General features: G+C 39.9%; 1 long non-coding RNA gene across 1 annotated transcript; it reads right to left on the reverse strand.

Moving 5' to 3' along the window:
• Window positions 1-16,653: 16,653 nt before the first annotated feature.
• Window positions 16,654-20,614, reverse strand: LOC306814818. The gene is made up of 3 exons (XR_013777253.1): window positions 20,434-20,614; window positions 18,698-18,772; window positions 16,654-18,566 (listed from the first exon to the last, which is right to left on the reverse strand). It is a non-coding gene; the product is annotated as an uncharacterized lncRNA (long non-coding RNA).
• Between the last annotated feature and the right edge of the window lie 5,635 nt (window positions 20,615-26,249).

Below are 26,249 nucleotides of genomic sequence, written 5' to 3' on the forward strand. Positions count from 1 at the left end.
AGGGTGAAATGTAGTATCTTCAAACACATTAGGAAAAAAGTGGGTTCATGTATCAAATATAGACTACTCCAAAATTGTTTTCAATGTCAAGCACACAAGCCAACTCAAGGCCCCATGTATTTTGTATATGACAAAGCCAGAAGTTTAAGAAAATTCTTTTTTACCTAGGGAAGTGAAAACCGCAGAAGCAAACAAGCAAGCAAAACACCAAGCAAACAAACACAAACCCCCCACCTTCCACTTTTCAGATGATGAGTTTTTAATAACATCAAGAATTTTCCAGTGAAGGTTGATAATCTTCAGATCTATAGCTGTCCAAAACTGCATTTTCAGGTAAAGTATTATTAATGGGAAATTATTTTGGCAGTCTTATCAAGACTCATCTTTTGAGTTTCTGGGCTCTGTTGTAAAGTGGACCAGTTGTGCAGCTCCATGTGAAACCTCAGCTCCTCCTACTACAAGTCCTGGTTATCTTCCAATTACGAGCATCATGTTCCACAAATCAGTCCTCCTTCTGCTGTCTCCTGCCTTCCCCCTTTTGCAGGAATCATGCCCCTGTGTCCCAGCAGGTAATGTCTTCCACAAAAGCAGCACCACCAGAGGGAGTGTTTAGAACATGCAGAGAGGCAAGCCCTCCGTGCTCCAGCCATGCCCTCCAGCTAAAAGAAGGGGTCATACCTGGAAGTTTCAGAACACAGCCTGGCTGTTGCAATGCTTTCAAATTCGTCAATCAGACTAATCTTCCTCATATAGCTAATTTGGGAAAGAAAACCCAATGAGACTTCATGAGATGCATCCCTGACATGAAGGGATCTCTTGCTTTCACATAAATCTCTCCTCCAAGCCTGGTCATGGCTACACTGATAAATTTTAATTCTAATTCCTATGCAGAAGAATAAAATTACCTCTTCCTATTCTTCAGAACAGCAATGGTATTTACAGTTGGAAATTATCTGAAAAGAAATCCAGACCCTGCAAGACATTTGCTTTTCAAAAGTAACTCCTTTCAAACAGAAATCTTAAAATTTTACTCTTAGGCTTGGCAAAACCAAGGATAACAAAGTTTCATTAAAGGAGTATGGACAGTCTCCCATATAGCTAAATACTAGATTGTAATGGCACTCATTATTTCAAAAGCCAGAAGAGAAGCATGTTATTCTGCAGAACCCTGTTTTCACCACTCAGAGGCCTCCCGTATGCATATATTACATGTACATAAGATTTTCAGATTATTTAAAAATCTGTTTGGACAATCCTTTACCCTGAATTGTATTGCATATGTGTTGAACTAAGTGATCAGACAGGTGTTTTAATTGCCACAGAAAACAGCATACACAAACCAGGACAGTGCATTCTTTAAGAATTTTGAGCATAGAAACAAACAGCTGTTTCCTTGCTCACCCTTCCCATATTTACTAGAATAAAAATCCTAATTGCTGTGGGTTTTTCACAGAATCACTGGGTTGGAAGAGACTTTTAAAATTGTTGAGTCCAGCCCATGCCCTTACACCTCAACTAAACCACGGCACTGAGTACCACATCCAATCTTTTCCTAAACAAATCCAGAGATGGTAACTCCACCACCTCCCCAGGCAGACAATTCCAGTACTTGATCACTCTTTCTGTAAAAAAACTTTTTCCTAATATCCAATCTATATTTTCTTTGATACAGCTTAAGGTTGTGTCCTCATGTTCACTTATGTTTCTCTGCCAGGAGAAAGAGACCAATCTCCACCTGACTACAACCATCTTTCAGGAAGTTGTAGAGAGTGATAAGGTCACCTCTGAGTCTCCTTTTCTACAAAACACAAGAATGAAAGGACACAGGCAGAAAACATAAAATTCGTATAGATCTATTATTTCTGTTACAGAAAATCCAATTCCCTAATTATTATAAATTTCAGGATCATTCTGATGTGCTATCAATGTCAGTTCCCAGAGAAAACTGTGACTTTAGGAAAGTAGAAAGTGAATGGTTTATGCAGGCTGGAAAGCAGATTTGTATATGACTTGTTTCCAATGGCCTTTAGTTTGGCTGAAGAGAACATTTTTAATAGATGTGCAGAAACACAGTAATCTATCTCTGCAGGATATCTCAACCAACAGAGTGATGTTGTCATTTAAAATGTTCTTTCAAAATTATTATTATACTAATAAGTTACATCAGTACAAGGCAATATTGTACTAGTACTGGTAATTATCTGGAGATTTGGTGGAGACAGCAGCCTAGCTCTTCTCTGCCATAAATTGGTTTAAAACATCAATAGCACATCAAAATATAGGAACTTGTAGTGGTGTATAAGTGGTATAAACAGTATGTAAGAATGTGCAGTCACTACCAGGAGCCCAAAAGAAATCCATTTTGTTCAAGACTGTCATTTAAGGGCAGGAAAAATAGAGTGGAACAGAACATTATAAGCAAAATTGTTAAGATAATCACTCTGTGATAACAGAAAATATCTCCAGCAAAGAATGAACACTAACTAATCCTACTTCAATACCTTTGCAATTTAAGAACTTCCACTTCTGAGGGCAGATGTGACAGGCCCCTTCTTCTTGCAGGACTATCCTCACTTTGCTCATCAGGAGCCTGCCTGTAGCAGCAGACCTCTCATTAGGGGTAGTAATGAGCCAAGACACAGACTCTTATTAAACAACATAAAAAGGGTCCCAGTTTATTCTTCTTTACAGCTCAGCCATCCTGACTGACTACAGCCAGCTCCCACTGCAGGGTCCAGCTGCAGGCTCTGACTGTGGCTGTTTCCTGCTCAACTGCAAGTATTGGTCTGCAGACTGTGGCCACAGCTTTCACCCAGCTCAGCTGTGACTGCAGGCTCCAGCAGCAGGCTGCGACTCCATCAGACCCAGACTGACCTCACAGCAGATCTTTTACTGCAGCAACTCTTTTCCTTGTTTTGTTCTTCTTAGTGTCTCTCTGGATCATTTCTCCTTCCTCAGGGCTCCTCTACCTCCTCAAGTCCCCTTTCTCCAGACCCTCTGCCTCCAAAATCCTTTTAATCACCAAGATCATTCCTTTTATCACACTTATCTCTATTAGTCACAGCTGACACCCATTAAGGGTAAGGCTCTTCCTTGGTAATTAGTACAACTGTGACTTACCAGGGGCAAGATCGCCTGTAATCACTTCTTCTGTAGCTACACCTGCCTTCACCAGTGCCTGGGGCAAAGCATGGTGGCAGCTGACCACTGGTGGGAAGCCTTCTGGAAGCCTTTACTGGAAGGAGACCCTGCAGCAGATGTGGATGGGTACAGAGGTTTCTGTGCAGAGGCTGTCTCCAAAGGCAGCAGCCACCCACCATCAGCCTTTGACAAACTTGGGATGGGGTTAAGTGGGAAAGGCAGGAAGGAGAAGCAGGGTCTGTGAAGGTGAAATAAGGAAGTGTGGAAGCTGCCATTGGGTGTCTTGCAGTGGGGGAAGTGCCCACCAAGGCAGCAGTGCACAGGCTGGTTGATTTTCTCTCAGAAATTCAGAGAGGTGCAAGAAATGTATTAACATAAGTCTGAGTTGGGAGAAGAACTGACAGCCAGGTGGAGAAAACAGCCCTGGAGGGAAATCCCCAAACAGCTGCATTGGAAAGGCTTCATGCTCTGGAGTAATCCAGCCTACAGCAGCACTAAAGGAACTGGAGAGAGAAAATTATCAGTGGGACACAGTGGTGTGCAATGCAACTCCTACCTCCATCAGGTGGAGCCTGGGTCTGACTGTGACACCAAAGAAGTGCACTGCAGGAAAAGAGTTGGCAGGAAGGCAGAATTAAGTCTCTGATGCATAGGGAGATGAGGTGATGAAGACAATCAGGCTTGAACAAACTTATCCCTGAAAAAGTTCACACAAAGGGAAGGGCTCAATATTTAAAACATTGCCAGGATGCACTTCCTGGCACTGGAGTTGGAGGCTGTGGAAGTTAGGGATTCCCACGGCTCAGAGGTGTTTGTGCTGTTCACAGGGATCCTGATGGTGCCAGCTGCAATGTGGACTGTGGGTGCCCTAATGCACCTAGGGTCACCATGACAAGCTGCAAGCAAAGGGAACACCATGTGTGTGACACATGCTAAGGAACAAAGCAATGGCAAGGTCTTATGTACCTCCTCCAGTTTTGCAAGTCTGTGAAGAAATGTGGGAAGAACAAAGCCAGATGTGTTTTCCAAGCAAATGAATATTGTGTGAAGCAATGTGTGATGCAATGTGTGACTTCCAAATTGGAATTAGGATGGTATATAGTTGATTTTTTGTCAGTTTTTCTGGGCTTAAGCTACTTTAATTTTATACTTGTTTTCTGCTTTCTGAAGTACTGCTAAAGGATACCATGATTCAAACTAAATAGTTTATCTGCCTTCAGCATCTGCATTTCTGTGGTTCTGTGCTCTTCACAGTAACACAGAGTTATCAGCACACATTGGGTGTACATCCTGTGACCACAAAACCACCCTGTTCTGTTCCCCATGCAGAATGGCAGAATGCCCATACAGCCTGCACACACTTGTGTGTCTCGCAGTAGAGCATCAGGATGTGGAAGGCAGAAACACTTGCTGGAGCCTAAGTAAGAGCATTAGAGCAGACACTGGACATCAGCCTATGACTCTGGAGGAATCATGGCACTAGAATAGCTACTAGACTTCAAATTGTAGCCAACACTGGATTTAGATAAAACCACAGGCATTGATTTACTGTATAATAGAGGGAAAAGCTGGCATAAATGTATACTATGTATTATTGCTTTCTTAACATGGTTACACCAACATTGAATAAAATATCAATCCACTCATCTGAACAAGCAAAACAGCAAACCATCAAAAGAGGGAATCTAGCCTAATTCTTCTTTGTGAAAAAATGTTCCCTCCCCCTCAGCCCCTTACATGTCCCACTGAGCAAGAACAAAACTTTTCAAAACAATGATGGTCAAAGAATTTCAAGTCCTGTATCTGTTTTCATTTAGCAAGTACTTACCAAGCTATTTGAGATGTTTTAAAGAGGCATTTTTGCCCCCCTTTTTAGTAGACAACTTGCAGAACCTACTAGTACAAATGTAGTGACCATTAATTTGATATATCTGAAAAGAGTAGTTGTAGCTTAAATTGAAACATAGTCATTTGCATAGAACCTTATTCTATTCTATTCTATTCTATTCTATTCTATTCTATTCTATTCTATTCTATTCTATTCTATTCTATTCTATTCTATTCTATTCTATTCTATTCTATTCTATTCTATTCTATTCTATTCTATTCTATTCTATTCTATTCTACTCTATTCTATTCTATTCTACTCTATTCTATTCCACAGAACTGATGCAATTGTCTTAATAAAATCTAAATAAGTATCAATACTGTTTTATCTTTATCAGAAGAAATGAAACTGGCACCCACAGGTGAGAAGAACCATGTATGTTTTATACAAGGCAGTATTCTAAGCTTTCTATTCTGACTTCTAAGCCAAAACACTATATTTCTGGTGGTACGCCATGGGCTCCATAGTTCAAGTTGTTAAAAAAGTACTTCCAGAGAGTATCACTATGTGTACCAAAACCATTCTGACAGCAAAGCTGATGGCTGTATTGATGTTTTGCTGCACCTGTGAAGGAAATTCAGAGATATCCTTTGAAAAACCAAGGAACAGAAATTGTAACAAACTATATTTCATTTGTATATTGTGGACTCATTTTGTCACAAAGGGAGGAATAAGGTTGCCTTGTGCAGGCATAGATAGATTCTGAACTCTCTTCCGAAGACATTTTTCCTCTACTGAGGATATAAATCCTAATTTACAATTACAGCACACAGAACAATTTATTACAGTTAGCATTTTTTCCTGCAAGTTACTCAGTTGCTGATTTAATATATTAATTCGTTTTCCAGAACTCTTCTGGGGCAGAGCCATGACTGTTCTTAAGTAATTCTTGGCAAGCCCAAGCAGTAATTACCACACATGCTGTGGCCTCAATGTGTTATAATCTCTACTTTTAATATAAAAGTTCTTAATTTTCTGTTCACAAAAGCCATGATATTGTTTTCATGTCCCAGTGAACACTGCTCTAAAGATATTATTTCAGGAGGTATGCACAAGCATGTTGCTAAAATAAGACTGGATTCAGAGTCATGACAAAAATACACATTTGCACGTTCAAAACATGTTACATATGACTATTCTCAAATTTGTTTAGAATGCATTCTTTCTGTTGCACTGCTGCCAGCAAACATATTTTATTAGAATATTCCAGTGGGATTACACAGAATGAAGGCAAACACAACCAAAACAAGTCTATTTTTATGAGATCAAATATTCACAGAAATTCTTTGCCATGTTAATGAAAACCTTTTTATTCTATTCTGAGAGGATTTTCTAGATCCACATGTATTGTTTCTGCCAAGACGTTGTGTAAACCTGTAATGAGGTAGTGTGGAAGAAGCAAAGTCATGTTTATTTGCACTTGTGGTGTGACTCAGCCAGGTTTACAAGGCAAGGTACCATTCCTCTATAGAGCAGCTTTGTTCATGTAATAAATGTTTACAATCACAAATTATGACAGACCTTACATGTCTTAATAATTTTTAATAAATGAATTTAATTAATTAATTTAATTATTTAATTTCATTTTATTTAAATTTAATTTTAATAAATTATTAGAAATTATTAATTTTTTTAAAATGCTGCAAAAGGTGTTCTAGACATCAACAGCACCCGGGATAAATCTGTGTAGTAAATCATTTAAATTGGAGATCATGAAAAATAACAAATTTACTATAAATTTGCAAAAATAGCTGGTTTTAAAGGATGAATGATGGCAATGAAGAAGGTTTGACGAGTAACTGTGCTGGAGTTCCTTGAGGATCTTGGCATCACTTTTGTTTTAAATTATTTAGCAGACTGTAGAAAGGAAACCTGAACGTGATGTCGATGCAACAAGGTATGCTGTTATGATGATAGAGCTGGAAGGAATTGCCAAGGCAATTCCAGCTGAAACCTGGTGTACCATAGAGAAAAGACTGTGAGGGGAAAAGGAAAATTATAAAAGCAGTATGAAATTCAGTACTGAAAATAGGATGACACATACAAGGGATTAATCATGGTATCCTGATACAAGGAAAAGACCTTTTGCTGCAAGTGATTCTGGCAAAGAAAAATGTAAGTACCTCTCAGCCCATGGGAGGTTTGCTGTGTATCACAGGCATAACACAGACACAGACAAAGGCTTGAAGGTGGCATCAGTGTATGCTAAATGTAGTATTTCCACTAGAAATGGGGAAGGTCATACCCGTTTAAAATTCTTTAACTGTAGTACAGTGCATATCTGAATCATTCATGCTCAGAGGTACTGAAATGTAAAATGAAATAATGAGGCAAATTAGGATTCTGTTATCAGAAAAAGAGAAAAGATTCACTTTGCATCTTTGTGAAATAGAAGTTGGAGGTGGTTCTCTACACTGTACTGTGCAAATACATCAGAAGGAATACACCTGAAATGGGGAGCATGTTATAAATCTTCAGACCCACAGTCTTCTGGAACAACCTAACAGCTCCATCAGCACTAGGGTCTCTCTTACCCAGAGGCTTTCTATCTTCCTATCTGCATAGTGACAAATATTGTACTCTGATAAAATGTTCACAGAAATAGTTACTCACAGGTTCAATGGTCAGGTGGCACAGACACGCCAGCTGTGCACTGGATCCCTTGGGCATTTCCTGGTGGTTTATGAGGAGTAGTTGTTTTAGTTAGAGGTCATAGCTTGCACAGATGTTCTGTTTTACTGGTGAACAGGAAGATGCAGGTTGGATGGATGGATGGATCCAGCCCATGGGACATGTTGGGTTACAGGGCTATCAGAATACCATTAATACATAACCACTTCCTACCCTTTACTATGGCATTCATTTGCACAAACAGAGCAGAAAGCTAAGAAGAAAGTATACAAAGAGTAGTTACTATCTAAGAAATAGAAGAGAAGAAGTACAGTCAATTAGACAACAGCAGGTCTAGTGAGTCAGTGGCAGTACCACAAAGTAGCATCTGCTGATCACTACTGTATGACACCACAGCAGTGAGCAATCTTGCCTGTTACAGCCATCCTGGCATCAATGGCACAGACACCTCTGCCTTCCTCCAGCCTCATCCCCCCACCTCACATCTCTGTGTAGCATTAACAATATTTTTCCAGGAGCCTGGAGGCTCCTGAGCCTTCCCTTTTCCCACAACACAGAAAAGTCAGGCAACAAAACCAGAAGAGCAGTTCTCCAGTGGAGGGGAGTGTGACTATGCTTGCTGATCATGAAGCCAGGTAAGAGGTGCAACAGAGCATGGGCAGGGTCTCAGGAGGACACAGTGCTGCACAGGCACCTCTGCATACTTGTGCTCTTCACTGCTCTGTGGCTCACAGTTTCTTTTACCAGGAGACACATTTTATCAGAGCTGCTTTATTTTTCAAGAGGCCATACTCTGCAAGCGTCCATGTATTCAAGAGAAAAATAAATTGCCTTGTCTTTTGCCACATATTTTAAGTTGTCTAAAACATGACAACAAGATTCTGAAAATCCACAATCAGGACACGGTCAGAACATAGGACATTTTTTGAAAGAGAGGTATGTGAAATGTCATTAGTCACTGGGATGTCACTATGTCAGTGGAGCTGTCAGCTCTCTTTTACAGAACAAACTAACAAGCATAGGTCTAAAAGGTGACATTCTGCACTAGGATACACAAATATGATCTTTATGGGTTTTTTTTAAAGATGACAATTCATGCACTCTAGGTCACAAAAAGCTCATGTTGCAAAGTAGCTCAAGAATACCAAGTAGCTGGCAGCAGGTTTATTCTTCAGAGGTAGGAGAGTGAGAGATGGGGATAATGATTCACTGTAAATAGTTACAACAGGTGGGGAATTGCTAACAGCCTTTGCATGCTGGCAGGGATGACATGTAAGCATTTACACCTCCAATCAATATTTACACCCAGTTCTTGCCCTCGGCCATGAAGAAATGGAGTCACAGCCAGCTCAGAACTCCCTACATAAACCAAAATGTATTTTGAAAAATTTTGAGAAGCAATAATTCTCAGAACTCCTTCTCTAAGCTGCCTTACCTGCTACCTTATTTCTAATCACCTAAGGAAGATGGTGCTGCCTATATTTTTAGATTTACCATCTTAGCCTCACAAAGCACTTGAATGTTTTCCCATTTATACAACACATTACATATAGTTTTTGCTTAACAGCAGGGTTGAAGCTTTTTCCAGTCCAATTTTCAACCTCTTCTGTGAGAAGAGTGAGAAAAGTCCTGAAAGGCAAATTTTCAGTTTTACCTCAACATTTCACTTTAAAAAGCCCTCAAGATTTGTAAGTATAAGCAAGGAAATCTTGGAGCATTTGGCTTTAAAGATGCATATTACACAATGTTAAGTATTACCATCAGTGCTGTTTATACAACTACCATTTACAAATCAGACTAGGCATCACCCAGATTTTTAGATATAGTTTTTGGACCCTTGGCCTAAAAAAGAGCTAATCTGTAAAAGATTTCCAGAAAGCAGGGCTCATCTGAAGCTTCCTCCAAGATGTTAGGGCATCCATGTTAGGGAATTTTGTCACAGATTTTTCTAAAATTATGTCCTAGAAAGCTCATTGAAAAACCTACTTTCTCCCTTTTTTTCTCAGGCCTTCATATATATTTTATCCAAATATACTTAAAGATAGGCTTTTTTGTTAATATAGAGTGCTATTGCAAACTTCTATCAACACTGATTATCAGTGAATTTTTTTTTCCAACACTAGGATGTTATTTCCACAGAGAAGGAGGCTGGTAGAAAGCATGTGATTGAACTGTTTAATCAAAAACTGGAAGCACAACTAATATAAAAAATCTCAAAAATCATTCTAAACTCTTCTTCTCAGGCAAGCTTCAGCAGTTTCTACAGCTCCCCTTACTACAACCTTCACAAAAACCCCTCTTCAGGTGATTTGCAAACACATAAAACAAGATGAACTGGGTCATATTTGGCAGCTCACAGTGCTGCCATACTCTCTTTATATCTAGGCACTCAAGTACCACACCTAACTTCTCTCTACTACAAGAATTCATTTACATAAAGTAAACAAACTGTATCTCTACCAGTGGTACCCATGGAGCTGTGCCATTCATAGATGCTTGTGACATGGAGAAGTTGGCATGTTTGCTTGAGAATAAGCATCATATTAATTAAAAATATTCTCAGGGGAACAAAATATAAGCCACAGCAATTGAACTGTGTGGCCTCTGACCTGTTGTTCAGAAATCTCTGGGACAAAGCCAAATGAAGTATAATTAATATGCCTGGGAACCCATAAACAAACAAAAAGGGCAGGGTGGGAAATGGGATTTCAAAGTCCTTTACATGTAGGTTTATCTGAGTTGATAGCTAATAAATACCTTCGGAATTGCTTATCTGTTGAAAATTATTTCCCTTCTGGAAGCAGTGTTTCTCTAGAGACAAGTTGTGTTATGCATGAAGCAGAAAAATATATTTTTTTCTTAAAAGTAGGAGTGCCAAAAATTTTTAAGCTGAAGTCAGTGAAGATTTTTGACTAAAATTGCATGCATCTGAAGTGGAGATGCACTTTGTACTGAAGTCTTCCCAAGGGTGATTGCAGCTTCAGTCAGAGTGGGGATCATGGGGACATACTAAAGAGCAGAGTACCACACACATGACACTCCATAGCTGAACTGGAGCCTAACCAAGCCAAATACCTTTAATTCTTTTCCCCATTACTTTATGCAACAGACAAAGCTAGAAACAAGTAGGTGTTAATTTGGAGTAGCTTCTTGTCTAGCTGTCATTTAGCCCAGGAAAATCTGTCATTCCATCCAGGTGAGTAAGAGCTATCTTGAGTAACAGTATGAGATTTTCCTAATTTCACCTCTGCATTTCCTTCCTCAAAACATGCTTCATTCCACACTCTACGGAGATCTGCTACCAATTCAGCATCTCTTGGCAATGTAATGAGGATCCTGATTCCATATGGAATTAAGTTGGCAAATGCTATTAAATAAAGTCATAACTTCAAACCCAGGAAAGTGCAGTGGAAGAGCAGTGGAAGTGCTAAATATATACAATTCTGTGCATAATTATAAGTCTGGTCAGATAGGCAAAGAGATCAAGATGAGCAAGGAATTCCTATCTGGTCTCTCACCTTGCATTTCAAAATAAAGCAGCCCTCTCAAAAAAATAGTAAAAACTAACAAAAACTAGGTGGTGGAAAAAGTACCTGCTTTCAACTTTAATGTGTGGCCACTTGCCTTTAAATCACAGCATCTAATTAGCAGATTGGCAGTTAATACTATTGTCATGTCACTGAAACATTAACTGAATATAGGGAAATAGTACAGCATCCTTTTATCCTGTTGACTGAAAATAGTCTTATCCATTAAATAATTTGCCTGGCAGAAGATTTGTTTTTACAGTCTGAGCTACTATCAAATACAAAAGAAAAATATGTTTAAGTTGAATGGCAGGCATTGGTAGTGGAAGAGGGAAGAAATGTGGGAATAAAACACAGCTGACTATGTTCTCCATTTTTAGTGTACATAATTGTTCCAAATATTCTTTTTAAGTTTGAGATCAGGTGTGTTGGTTGGCCTAAAAGGCATTCTCACCACAACTGAAACATAAAAAAATTTTATCTTTCAGTGTTACCTTTTCCAACTTTAATTAAACTTCATTCAGCTTAAATCCCCTGTGACTCAGCTCTGACAATACAGTCACAAAAAATATCATTATGTCAGCATCATGCTGAAGACAAGCAGCATCAAAGTTTCAAAACAAATGAATAAGCAACTCCACACTGTTGTATTTATCAGAATTGGTCCTGCATCTACTCTGATTTACTCTGGTTTAGTATCAGACAGATGAAGGAAAAAAGCTCATGGAAGATGGAAAACCACTGTGGGACCTTACCTATATTGTATGTCTGGACTAAAAACCTAAAGCACATAAGTGTTCTGTGACTGGGAGTACAGTAAGATTGGGTAAGATTGCTGGCATGCATGCCAAAATACTCCACTGCCCAAATCTTCCAATAGAGTAGGAAATATTAAATTTTATATTCAAAGAAAATGTGGTCAAAATAAATTTTCTTTATAGCAGCACTATTAGAAAATTATGGAGAAATGTTCTGTATCTGCACCTTCCCTTTTTAATTTAAACAATGTGATTTTTAATGAACTATATAAATACTAAAAGTATTTATATAAGTTTAAAGAATAAAAAGAAACTCAGAAAATTATGTGCAAAAGCAAAGAAAATAGAAGAAAAATCCTACAATAATGAAAAATATTTTCGAAAACTACCAACGGAAAACAAGCAATTTACATTTACAGTGTCTGTATGTAAAGAGATGATGTGGTAACAAAGGCAGAATAATGATTGCAGAATAATTACAAGCATCTTTGTTTCAAAAGCAGAAAGGTAAGGTCAGTCCCACATTTTGGGTATTCTGGAAGACATGCCTAGCTGTGTAAAGCAGCAGTTTTGCCTGAGAAAATGTCTGAATGAATTTTTTTTTCAGCATTCATTCTGGATGTCTTAGTCAAAGAAGAAAGAGCAGAATCCTTCACACTACAAAGGACAATGCCATTTTAAGATGCTGATGTGTTTGTGATGCACAGCATGCTGATGACATCTGACCTAAAATTCAAAGGCCTATTTCAGAAGTACAGGTTATTTCATAGAATCATAAAATAATGGAAAAGACTTCAAGATCATAGTGTCCAAGACTAGCACTATCAAGTCCACCACCAAATCACATCCTTAGGTAGCACATCTACATGTCTTTTAAATATCTGCAGGGATGGTGGTTCCATCACATCCCTGGGCAACCTGATCCAGTGCTTCACAATCCTTTCAGTGAAGAAATGTTACCTTTTGTCCAATCTCAACATCCTCTGGTACAACTTGAAGCTATTTCCTCTCTCTTCCTATCCCTTCCTGCTTGGCAGAAGGGACTGACCTTATTACTATGTTCTTTCAGGTCAAGGGTGATAATGTAGCTGTAGAGAATGATAAAGTTTCCTCCTGAGTCTTTTTTTTTCTGCAGGTAAAACAACCTCAGTTCCCCCAGCTGCTCCTCACAGGACTTGTGTTCCAGAACCTGCATGAGCTCCATTGCTCTACTCTAAACATACTCGAACACTTCAACATATTCCCTGTAGTGAGGAATCCAGAGCTGGACACAGGATTTGAGGGGACAATGCCTAGTACAAAGGGGCAGTCTCTGACCTAGTTCTGCTATGCTAACATTATTGCTGCTACAGGCCAGGATTGGACTTCCTGACCACCTGGACACAGCTGGCTCCTGTTCAGCCTCTGTTGATCAGCACTCCCAGCATCTTTTCTGTCAGGCAGCTGTAGTTCTGTAGTTCTGCTCTTGTGTATGGGGTTGCACAGAGGGTTATGACATATGGATCATCCTGAAAGAGCCTGAAGTTATCCTTCCTACATTAGTTTCAGCAAACCTCTAATGAGCTTGCTGGGCTTTGAGAATTCCTTTCTGTGGTACCCAGCTTTTCCTGCACATGACCAAGTTCCATCACCATTTTTCTTTTCGCACATTCAGTTACCTTGTATCATGCTCTGATAATTTGGGGGGAAACTCTCCCAACTGGAACAATAAGACGATAATTTGGAGATTATGAAAAATTTTACTGTCCTGCAGACTCCAGCACTTACTTTTGAATCAATGTCCCCAGAAAACTTTTTTAGTTGTAAATTGTAACGTATTAAAGAAAGGGTATCATATGTTCTTTCCTTTGACTTTCATACCTTCAGTAGAATAAAGAATAGGAAATTCATCAAAAGTTTCTTCTTGTGAACTACTAATTCAACTATTTGTACACACACACACACACCACCATTTCTTTACCATGACTAATGTAACTGTCAAGCACCAAGTTACGTCATTTAACATTTGATAAAGTGTACTTCAAGAGAATTGCAACAATACTTTTTCATAAGAATTAAAGCTAATACATTGTCTTTATGTTCTAATATTTTTCTCTAATGTAAACTCTTTTATTAGTAAATAGACTAGCATAGTTCATGCTGTGCTTAGATGTTGTGCCAACGTCACCAGACTCTGCAGAGAGGACTGTGTGAAAACAGCAATGCTGCTTCTAGATCTGAGATAGCTTTGTACAACCACAAAGATTTTTTCATCCCACCAGTAGCTCTGATATCATAAAAGGACTCAGATCTACATGCAAAACCAGCTGCAGAGTGTTTGCTTTTTCCATACTGATACCCTAATGCAAATAGGAAGGAAAACATGTCACAAGGGACAAAATTTTAATCCCGAAAACCTAGTACTTTTCCCAATCCTGGTTGTGTTAATCTGTTTGATTCAAAATTCCCCAGGTACCGAATGCATCTGAGGAGAAAATCTACTGTGAGCAGCTTTGTGTCTATTTCCTGTTCAACTGCAATAAAGAGCCAAACCCATGGGAAGCCATTCTTTCAGCACACCTCCCACCTATCAACCTTGACTCTTCAGAAAATGACTAAAATTTTACAGAAAAGAATTAAGATGATGGGATTCTGGTTTTATAATTAAGATTACTTGCCAAACTCCCTTGCCTCAGATGGATGGGCTAACCACTGAGATAAATAATCATGCTTTCAGTTTGCTATGTTACTTACTCTTTTGTTCTTCCTTCAGAAGGACACTATGTCAGCAGGAAGGATTCTTCCAAACAAAAAGATCCCATCAGCTGCTAGATCAAACATTTTTCTGGAGAGAAGATCTGTGTGTTTTTTAAATCCTTTGATTGGAAAGAGGAAACTAACTCAGGTCTCCTACTCCTAAACCCAGAGGGTTTTTTTATTATAGGCTATTCTATAAATATTGACTAATGCTTTCCCACCATTTTTCTCTACAAAGGAACAGTGAACTCCCTGCTCAGATGATTAACAGATAAAGGTGACTACCTAGAGAAGGAAGCTCAGATTTGTGGAAGCCAAACACTAACTAGCTTCAGGAAGATTCAGGCTACCCATTCTTCAGTAGCTTTACTAAATACCTAATGAGTTTGCTGGACTTTGAGAATCTCCTTCTGAAGTATCCAGTTTTGCCCATGCATGGCCTACTTCAGAACAAAATTCCTTCATGTTTTCTTATATACTTCTACTAACACACTCTGACTAGTCAGTGAGGAAGTTAAAGTTTCTGTTAATTTAGGGGTGCAATTGTGTCACTGCACATGAAGCTAGAAGTGATCACAGGCAACAACTGGTCTTTGACAACAGTCAGAAGAAGGAGATTGTGGGGAATAAAGCATGCACAGAACTTGCCCAACATGATTTCCCAGCCTCTAACACCATGTGCCTGGACCATTTATTGAAATAGACATGTTCTCAGTGTATTTAGTAATCTTCAGTGGATTCCCATTCCAAGAAGATAACCAGCACCCTTTTGGTAAGGATATCATACAATATAAACCAAAGTGTTATACAGTAAGTGAAGTACATTCACATAGTCTAAAGACTTCAGAGAGCCTTGTTCTTCAAGTCTGGAGTGATGATATGCTCATGCCAAGGCACAGCAGTCCAGTCTCCTAACTCTGGACCAAACAAAACCTCATATCTTCATTATACTTTAAGCCAGTGGAAGTCTGGTGGACTTATAATAAAACTCAAGTGTGTAAGTGGTGGAGACTGTTTCACAAAGTCCAAAAATGAAACCACTTCTTTTGCCCTCTTCATCTGAAAATTGTTTACTTTTACAGCCATCTCTTGCCTTTGGGATTATATTTGCTTCCTTTAATCTGCAGTGATCTAGCTATAGATAAAACATATAGACCTCGACTGAAACTATGATTGATTTGACATGGTGGTCTATATTCCCAGCACAAAAAGCCATCACCTTTGACTTCTTCTTGTATTTTTCTAAACTTTTTTTTTAATAACAGAACTCAAGTAAAGCTCAGCTGAAAGTTTCCATCTTTCCGGAGACAGCTATCCATTTACCATTTCATTTCATTCATGGTTTGTACAAATAAACACAGGTCTTAAACCAGAATTCACTTCATGGAATTCCCTCTGATGTTTAGTATGGACACAAAATTGTATTACTTAAACTGCAGTCCATGTAGTTATCACTGTAGGCAGACTATCAGAAGAGATATTTGTTTAAGAAAGATATCCATCCTTTCTTCTGGAAGAAGTCTTCACACTGAAAATATTACCCTTGTTTGTGAAACATCAGTGGAGATGCCAAAGTAAAGAAGAATTAAATACACCCTTAAAAGTTAGCTGAACTGCTCTGGAAAAATATATACTAAATCCTATATATCAAATCATAGTAACTTTCATGTGTTGGAGGTTTGGAATCTTTTTCTATAAAATTAAACCTTAGAATTGCACAGTCTTTTAAAATGTGCTTTCCTAGCAAACCAGCAGCATAACACAATAGTACCATTCATATCTGTCTGGTACGTTTAGCTTAAGCCTTATATGCAATTGCCTTATTAAATTACCTGGTACTTTCTGGTATTTTGCTTAGTTTTGCCATAATAGAGAACCAATGCAGCTGTTCTTTCAGTTTTGAAATTTGTTCCTGGTTTTTTTTTTGCTCTTTTTTAAGCTTTGCTGGCTGCAAGCCAGTGAGTGACATGAAACAGTTCAAACATTGACTACAATTTTAATAAACAAGTGCCTGCAAATTAGGTCTACATTTTCATCTGTATGTTGAATCTCACTTTTCAAATGTCAAGGAGCAAAAGTTCTTGTATTTTTTTTTCTTGGAACAACAAGATAAATCTAGGAAGCTGATGGCTCTAGCCAAATACAAATACAAACACAAATATATTGTGTTTTCTTAAAAAAAAAACACAAGCTTTTTTCTCTTAAAACATATAAAGGTTTGAAGAATTATTATAGAAAAATAGTAGCTATAGTTAACAAACACTGCTTATATTATCTAGTAAGGGCTTGAATATATTGTCTGTTTTCTTTAGACTAATACACATCTCAGCTATAAGCTGATAACAAGAAGCCAAGAAATCATCCAGCAAATTAGTTAGCAGGAGAAGCAGGGTAGAGGCAAAGGAATGAACTGTTACTAGGTAAGCAAGCTTACATCTGAACTATATTAATTATTGCAGGAAAACTTAGTGATGTATTGTCACAAGGCCTCACATTTCCTGCTGCACCTCACACCTCAGTTTGTAGTCGCACACACACAGGTGTGTTGGGGATGTGTGGTGATGCTAGGACTCATGTTTGCCTGGCTCCACTAAACCTAGGCTGTAAGGGTATCGTGACCCATCTGCAATCCCTCTGCTAGCACAACAATCAATCTCACAAGCAGAAAGGGAACACTTCTGACATGCCTTCTACAATGCAGATGTATCCTTCACCCCCAAGACTCATATATTTATTTTCCATTTTGCTCTATGGCAGGCACAAATTACTTTTTAGGTTTATGTGAATTCCCGGCTGACCAGTCACAGAAGGCTTTTGTGGATTTCAGCTGTACGTCCCTTTCTGTGACTCATTTTGTTCGTAAACTACACGGCTCTCTCACTGCAAGACTGGTATTTGCCTACGGGCTGTGTTCTGGCACACTAAGATGCTCTTAAAACAATCACTGTTGTTGGCAGCCAGACACATGTGCAAATTTCTCCCTTCCCCTGATGCAGTGGCCAAAATAACAGAGCCCTACATTAGACCCACAGAACCTCTTGGAGAACAGATGTCCCATGCAGAACTATCCTGGCTGCCCATAAAAGGCACCTCTTGGCCTGGTGTTTGCCCCCTGCAGGGAGGAGCACAACAAGTTTGGGTGTTATCCAAACACAAGGAAAGTTGGTTAATGCCACTATTATTTCAACAGATGGGCATAACTCTGAGCTGATCACAGGCTGTGTTTTGACATAGTTGCCAGCAGTAGTATGCCCAACTGGGTGAGTCAAAAGGGTCTGTCAGTTTTGAGCTTTCTTGCTCCTAGTTAAAGACATGCCCTGCTGCTAATCTTGCTTTCCTCAAACTAGATTAGCTTTAAGGCATTCAAATGCCTATCCCATGGCTTCACAAAAGCATTCCTTATCTCAGGCCTTAAACATCAGGCACAGTACTGCCAGGCCAGTGTGTGGTCACAGCCCCTGGCCCATATCTTTGTTCTTGTCTCCCCACAGTATCTTGGCTGGATAAGTAGCTGGGATGAGCCTCCTCTTCTCTAGTGATGGGAACCGTATGCCAATTAGGCTAATACTTACATGGATGTAAGCACAGAATTCTTGTTGGCAGTCAAATGCTAGGATGAGTCACACCTCCACAGCTGACTAGAAGGTGAGCTGTCAGGGGCTACCATGACAGCAAAATGCTAGACACACTAATGCCTGTTAATTGCTGTGCTGCTTAAAAACAGACTAATAAGATGTGTGTGATTCAAACCCCTGCAGTGTCCAGTTGTCTGCCTGCCTTGCTCGAGGTCTCATTCTTCAGTCATAACACTGCCACATGTCGACCTGACTTCTGACATCCAAGGCTGGTTCTGGCAGTCATTTCTGCTAGCCTCAATGCCACTTGCTCAGAAAGCAGCTCCCAGCAGAAAGAAAATTTATGTCACTTGACAGTGCATATTGCTGGGAGACATAATTTTCTTTCTCTCTTAGTTGTTTTGTCCATTACTGCTGTTTTTATGCATTATTGGGTTTTACCTTTTACCTGTAGCCACTGCCCTTAGAGATGATTCATTGATGAAAATCTCCCAGAAGTAAATGTCACTCTTGTTCCTGCCACACGGCAAAAAACACTGATTAGTCATAGAAGCCCCAGTTTACCCCCACACCCCTCAATCCCAAACAACAATTCTAGGAGTGTGTCATTTTATCGTTGTTCCCAGTTGTTTATTCCTGGATGGCTATTTCCCTGAAATGTTCATCTTTTCTGTGAAGCAGAGTTTCTTTTTAAACTCACATTAATGATGTGTACATTAGGCAATTTTGCTGCTCTCAAGCTATACTAGTTGCATTTCAAATTAATTTCCACTAACACAAACAATCAAGTTCTTTCAAAATAAAATCAACAAAAGCTGAATCTAGTAATTATCCCTAGAAAAAAGCAGACAAAAAATGGAAAGAAAAAAAAAAAAAAAGCATTTTACTTGTGCCCACTACTGTCTTGGGGTTTTTGTGATATACTATTAAATTGCTGCATGGGGAAACTGAACAAAGACATTATTAAAACCAAGATTTTATTTCCTTAGGACAGGTCATAAAAGGAAATTAGTAAAAGAGTAATACAGAATCTGCATGGGAGTTGAGATAAAGCCTTAGAGAAAATGACAGCAAAAAGAAAATTAAAATTTTCAGGTAGAATAATCAGTGTGTTTAAAAAATAAGCAAACAGCCATGGAAACATGCTTTCACCTTTTCTAAGTATCAATAAACAAATACTGGGAACTATTTTTTGTATGATTAATTAATGTTCTGCATTACAAACATCTGATCTCCTGTTTGTGGCTGTGCTTTATGAATGCCCACTAGTCACTCATTTTATTTCACAAAGGGAAGGAAAATGTTGAATTTTGATCTCTGACAGCTGCATACAAGTCATTTCAGGAGAGATTGCAAGCACCCAGGAAACTGGAGTAGGGGTAAAAAAGCTTCAGAGGATCACAAAGGCTATTTGCTGTTATTTCTGCAGAGCAGTGCTGCAGCATGCCCTTGTTCACACCATCTGTCAGACTAGGGGCATGTCAGAACGTCCTGCACCTTCCACTCAGTCCATAAACCCAGTTGTCTCAGCAGAGGAATCAGGGGATGGCAGTAGTGCCCAGTGTATAAGCAAGTCTCAAAAAACTGTCACAGCACCCAGTTATACCCATATAGTCCAAAAAATGGCCATCTTATTTCTAGTGGTAATTGAATCGCACACAATTATTTTCTTTTGAGAGCATTTAGCTAATGCATTGCTTTATTTTGATCAGCAATTATGTAAACATTAACAGAAATATAACAATGGAGTCATTTTTTTCAGACTTAAAAACTGGAACTATAAATATTGAACCATTAAAACACCATAGTGTTAAAGACCAGCTACATATTAAATACTTTTAAAAGAATTTGAATTTACCTGTTATGTTTTTATTTCTATTTTGCAATTATGGTGTTTATATACAAAGAGGTATTCATTGTTCTTTCAAAAATTGTTCTCAATTACACTGACCTAAAATTTTACTAGAATAATACAGAAAATCATAATGAACCACAGGAAAGTGAGTTGCTTTACATACTGTATCTCAATAAAATCCTCCAATCTCCTTTCCCTGGAAATGAGACATAAATGCTGTGAAATTCATTCTAAGAACAGGAAACTCCTCTCTAGGTAGATTCATACATGCAGGAAACCTGCCTCAGAGGTATGGAAATACAAATGGCATGGAAAATAATACCTATTAAGAGAGGCCTGGTATTATGCTTTCTGCAACTGTGGGAAGAGTCAGGTAGTTGAATTAATCTGCAGCTAACAAATTTCCAGTTAATAAAAAATTTTCACTGCTTCTTCTCACATTAACACTTGACACTGTCCCCCAAGAGATACACCACTTTCATTCAACTACAGGTCGCATCCGTACTCTTCTCTCCCTGCTGCAAAAACAAACAGAACCTGCTTTATCCCCGTCCTGCTAAATAGAGATGTTGAAACAGATTGCTTATGTCCATTTTTATTAATTAAGAGCTAGTTTTAGAGGTCATACCCTTTTCCCCCAAATGCTAATCCCCTGAGCTCTTATCACCTTGTTAAATGTTTAATGTTGTGAGCATACACTGGTGAAAGCTGGGTCAGGTCAGTGACCTCCCTGATGGGGGAAGAGGCCAATATTGGAGATGTAATGTACATCCCCCAAGGGCTGAGGGGGAGGAGGAGGCAAAACAGCTGCTAATCTGCCATAAAAGAGTGACAGCACATGTTCATCTTAATTTTTGCAATTCCTCTCTCTTTATTTTCTCGTGTGTATGTATACCATTTCTCAATTTAGTGTGGCCCTAGAAAACTAGACAGCTCTACGAAAATAATTAATCTCCTTTTCTCTAAAGAGACATGTAAAATATGATCAGAATTTTGACCAATAAACGGGCAAAGAATTCACTGGAACATTGTCAGCACAACCTGGTTTTTACACTGAAAACGACAGAGGATCTTTCAAAGAGTGGAGTTATGCCAGTTTGCATGTTCAGTTTTGGGTATTTTGCCTGCAGGAAATAGACACATGGAAGCTAAAGCCAACTACAGAGATATTCTCATTAGCTCAGAGAAACTGTCCTTATATCCAGACAATAATCCACTTTCATCAAAGAAACAGATTTACTGAACAAAGCTGTTCTCAACCTTCTTTAACTAGGACATTGTATAGGAAGATAGGGATGAGGTGAAAGGATTTTTTTATTGTAATTTAGATTTTTCTGCCATTTTACATTATTTTATGGCAAAGCAGAGAAATTATTATTTGTGCAAGTTAAAAACTGAGGATCTCGTGCATTAAGGTTTAAGGATATATGCAATTAAATGATCCAAAAACTTAGACAAACGTGAAACAAAATGACAATGAACTCATGAACTTTAAGAATATTTTGTTCTGACAAACAGCATCGTGAGAAAAATTTGTCCTCTTCTAACAAATAAAACTTTTTTTTTTTTCCTGTGCAGTCCTGATCAACCAAAGGAATGAGAATATTTGGATATGGTTGTTGGAAGAGACAAATCTCTATTTGTCATCTTGCATCTCACACAAATTGATTTTCCCTGACTTTCACTTTTGAGTTTTCCCAGATTTCTTATGAGAAGTTGTTTACCTTCTTTATGCCCTTTGCTCATTTAAGTCCCTCTGCATCAGGATGATGGCATGTCACTTTCATAAGACACAGAGATTCAGAGAATAACTCAGGCTGGGAAGCATTTTTGGAGGTCACCTGATCAGATCTCTGCTCAGGCCATCACTTTCAGTTGAATTTCAAGTACCCCCAAGGATGGAGAGTCCATAGCCTCTCTGGGTAACATTTGCCAGTGTCTGATCACCTCATGCGGGGAAAGCCCTCAACATTTGATCAGAATTTTGTGTCCGTGTTGTGACTTGTGTCTGTCTCCCTACCCTCACACCTCGGTTAACACAAGAGAAAACAAAAAACCCTTGGCCACATTGTGAGTGTGACTGAGACAAGGCAGCCAAAGAATTTTTGAGCTGCAGAAGGAATGCTCTGATGAGGAATTTCCAGTCTGGGTAAACCTGTCTGAGGCTCATCTGAAGGTTATGGCTTCATTTGCCTTCTCTTACTAGTTTCCCAGGGAGTTGTTTACTATTTTTTTATTAGCCCAACTGCACCTCTTTCTCTGACCTTCTGAGAAAAAATTATTTGCAACCTTCCTGACACAATGAAAAATGAAGCTACATTAACCAGAGGCAGCCACTGCATGATGATCACAACATTTACATTGGATTCTTTTTCTGACCCTAGTGTTCACTTCGTCAAAGGTACATTAATTACTCAAAACTTGCATCATATAAGTCAACATGAACATTCAGGTCAAGATAAAGCCTTGAGAATGTTTTCCTTCTTTTGTTTTGCAATGTATTTTCATTCTTGGGAATTAGTTTACAACACATGGTAGGGAAAAGAGCAAAGCAGCAGAAATGCACAAGGGCAGTAACAGAGTGGTTTATGTTTAGGGAAGCAAAGTACCTTAGGAGCAAAGAACTCTAATGCTATTTTCAAATAGATCTTCAAGAAAACAATAAAAGAGGTATTTTATATGAAGTCTGTGAATCAGTGAGCAGTTTAATCTTTGATTTCAGAAATTCAGTTGAAACATTAGTGTTAAAAAAAACCTCATGTTTAATCTTTCCTTCACATTTAAGATGTAGGTAGGAATGAGCATGTTTGTTTAAATGAAGACCATGTTTGGTGCAATAGCTTCTTAACACAGTCGAGAGATTACCTGGACATGCAACCAGTCATACCTTCATTCACAAGAGCATGATAATGACTATGTGATCAGGTAATGTGACACAAGCTGACACTATTTGTGTTTTACATCCAACTTCACTGAAAAACACCAGAGAGAGGTTTCATGTTTTGATGCTCAGAGATTAGTTAGTCTCTAATCACAGTCAGAGTCTGTAGCAATCCCACAGAACAGCCTATCATTAGTCTGCACATGCTTTAAATGAGAAATCTCAGCCCCTGCCAGTGCAGAATCCCTTGTACCATGGCCCTCGGGAAGCACACTGCTATAAGGAGAGGAGACCTAGGCCCAGAGTAGGGTGGGAGCTGAGGAGAGGGCTGAGGGGGAGCCCATGGTGGTCTGAGGGGGAGCCCATGGGGGTCTGAGGAGAGGGCTGAGGGGGAGCCCATGGGTGTCTGAGGAGAGGGCTGAGGGGCAGACCATAGGGGTCTGAGGAGAGGGCTGAGGGGGAGCCCATGGGTGTCTGAGGAGAGGGCTGAGGGGGAGCCCATGGGGGTCTGAGGAGAGGGCTGAGGGGGAGCCCATGGGTGTCTGAGGAGAGGGCTGAGGGGGAGCCCATGGGGGTCTGAGGAGAGGGCTGAGGGGCAGACCATGGGTGTCTGAGGAGAGGGCTGAGGGGGAGCCCATGGGTGTCTGAGGAGAGGGCTGAGGGGCAGACCATGGGTGTCTGAGGAGAGGGCTGAGGGGGAGCCTCACAGAGGCCTGCTGGACCCGAACACAGCCTGCGGGAGAACTGCTGAGAGACTGCAACAGGGCAAGAGTCAAAGGAGTCAAGGTGAAAGAAGATGGCTTCAGATTACATACAGGGAGGAAATTCTTCACTGTGAGGGTGGTGAGGCTGCTCCTTCCCCCTCTAATTTGATGGTAGGTAGTTACTGGCTATGGTAGCCCATAGAGCACTAGGAAGGTGAGACATTCCCTTACTCCAAACTTTAACCTTCAGAGCAGGCTGCATGAGGAGGGAGAAGCACAATTTACATTCTACCAGAAAAGTTGGAAACCAAGAGACAGATGATTCAAGCCCAATGTTACTATTCTTTTAAGTCCCTAATCACCAAATTTCTTCATTGCCTTTGCTTAAGAAAGCTTTCAGATGCCACAGCAGGTCATTGCTGTGCTACACAGACATAGAATAACAGAGTGTTAAGACTGGGAAAGACCTCTTAGATCAACAGGTCCAGCCATTAGCCGAGCACTGCCAGCTTTACCACTACACCGTGTCCCTAAGCACCACATCTGCATCAAAAAATTATTAAAAACTTTGGGGATCATGATTCCACCACAACTCTGGGCAGCCTGTTTCCATGCCTGACCATCCTTTTCTGACAAAGATAAACACCAAGTATTTAAATGAAAAGAAGAAACAAGTAGGGATAAAGAAAAGAGGAGTGCAAAGCAATATGCAATAAAATTGAGGTTGAGAACTCAAAGAAGCTGGCTAAGCACAACAGAAATCACAGCCTGAGGCACAACAAGCAAAAGCAGTGATAATTTTACAGAAGGAGCCAGATCAATTCAGGAGAGGGTCACATTTAGCTGTGGCAGAGGAACTGAACTTTAGGACCAGTGAGAATTTTTTCCAATGCTCTGTACCCATGTAGTGTCACCAGCTTAAAAAAAAAATAAAAAAGTACAAATGCACATTTGCAAAGGTATCTTCTACTTGTGGGATGCTGCATTGTAAAAGAATGTTCTGTGTACAGGCTTTAATCATGCTTGTTAAATACCATAACAGTGAATGTGACCCTTTAAAACCAAGACTTACTGGAACCCAGCATCTGTGGTTTTTTTCCCTTCTAGCCACCTCCTGCTAAGTTCTTCTTGGAAGTGCCCACTTATGTACTTAGGTACCTGTCAGCAATCATAACCTGGCTTCCAATCACATAAAAGAAAACTTTGCAATTATCAAGGGTTTCTGATAAGCTACAATATACGAGGGCAAAACAAATGGCAATAGAACCAGAACAAGCACTTTTTGTGAGTGACCTGTACTGTTACTACTAACATTATAACATTTTGTACCAGCTAGTACATTACTGAAACCAGTCCAAGTTCCCCACTTGTTCTGAGAGAAATTTAAGTAGGAAGTCAGTACTTTAGGTGTACTGTGAAGAAGGAAAATGTTACATCCAGAAGCTTACAGCATGAGATGACAGCCAGGGTTTTAAGTGTTGACAGCACAACTGTCTATCTGAAGGACATAAAAGTGCAAGGCAGTGCAATCTATTCTTAAAGAGGAGGAAAATCTTACAAATTGAGATAGATCATGAACAATCAGTGGAAGTCATGCCACTGTTTTCCGACAGTCCGTATCTACCCTAAAAAGTATGCCAGATGTTTCTTGAAGAATCATCTTTGTGAAACACACACACCATGGATGAGTGTTTACTGGAGGCAGTAGAGGGGGATGCTGAGGGGCTGCAACTATATCCTGCTGTTTAGTAGATCTGATGTCATACTCAGCATGGTTATCTCCAGAGAAGTGCCCGGTGTGGGAGCCTTTTGGAAGGGGGTGTTGGAGGGCCCTGGAGCTCTGCTTACCTCTGTGTGCTGTGACTGCCTCTGGGTGCTGTTACTCCCCATATGCCTCATTTTGGCAGCTGAAGAGTGGTTTTTAGTGGATGATCTGTGCAGGTTGTAGTGCAGCTGTAGGGACGAGCTGCAGGCCCTCTCCATGGCAATCCTGCTGTGCAGGAGGGCAAACAAGACAACTACATACTCCTCATAATAGCTGACCCCTCCCACTGAGTATGGCAGCTTCCCCAAAGACTGGTTGCAGGCATCCCTCCCTCTGGCCCATCCCCAGAAAAAGGCAAAGCAGAATTTGTGCATGTAATAGGACGCATTGACTTCCTTTCTGATATCTCCCAGGCAGACAGGGAGTATACTGCTGCCTTTGCTGGCCCTACCTGAAGTGGCTGGCTCAGGCTGACATCCTTTACAGCAGAGTCACCTTTCCCCACAGCTTCCTTGACACCCAGTGCTTTGCCCTGACAAGAGTCACATGCAAACTGCTGGAACTTGTGTGGCAGAAGGGGCACACAGACTTGTTCTGTGCCCACAGAGGATGCATGGGGGGCAGAACAGGTGGAGTCAATGCATCCTATAGTTGGCCTTCTCCCATCCGTCCAGAAAGATGGGACAGTAGCTGTACAGCTCCAAGGCCACGCTCTCCACTCACTGCACTGGCCTGCAGGGAGCTGGTGAGGAGTGGCTCCCTCTCACTGCTGCTGCAGTAGTGGGTCT

This window comes from Erithacus rubecula (genome assembly GCF_903797595.1).
Source record: "Erithacus rubecula genome assembly, contig: SUPER_Z_unloc_2, whole genome shotgun sequence".
NCBI classification, from domain to species: domain Eukaryota; kingdom Metazoa; phylum Chordata; class Aves; order Passeriformes; family Muscicapidae; genus Erithacus; species Erithacus rubecula.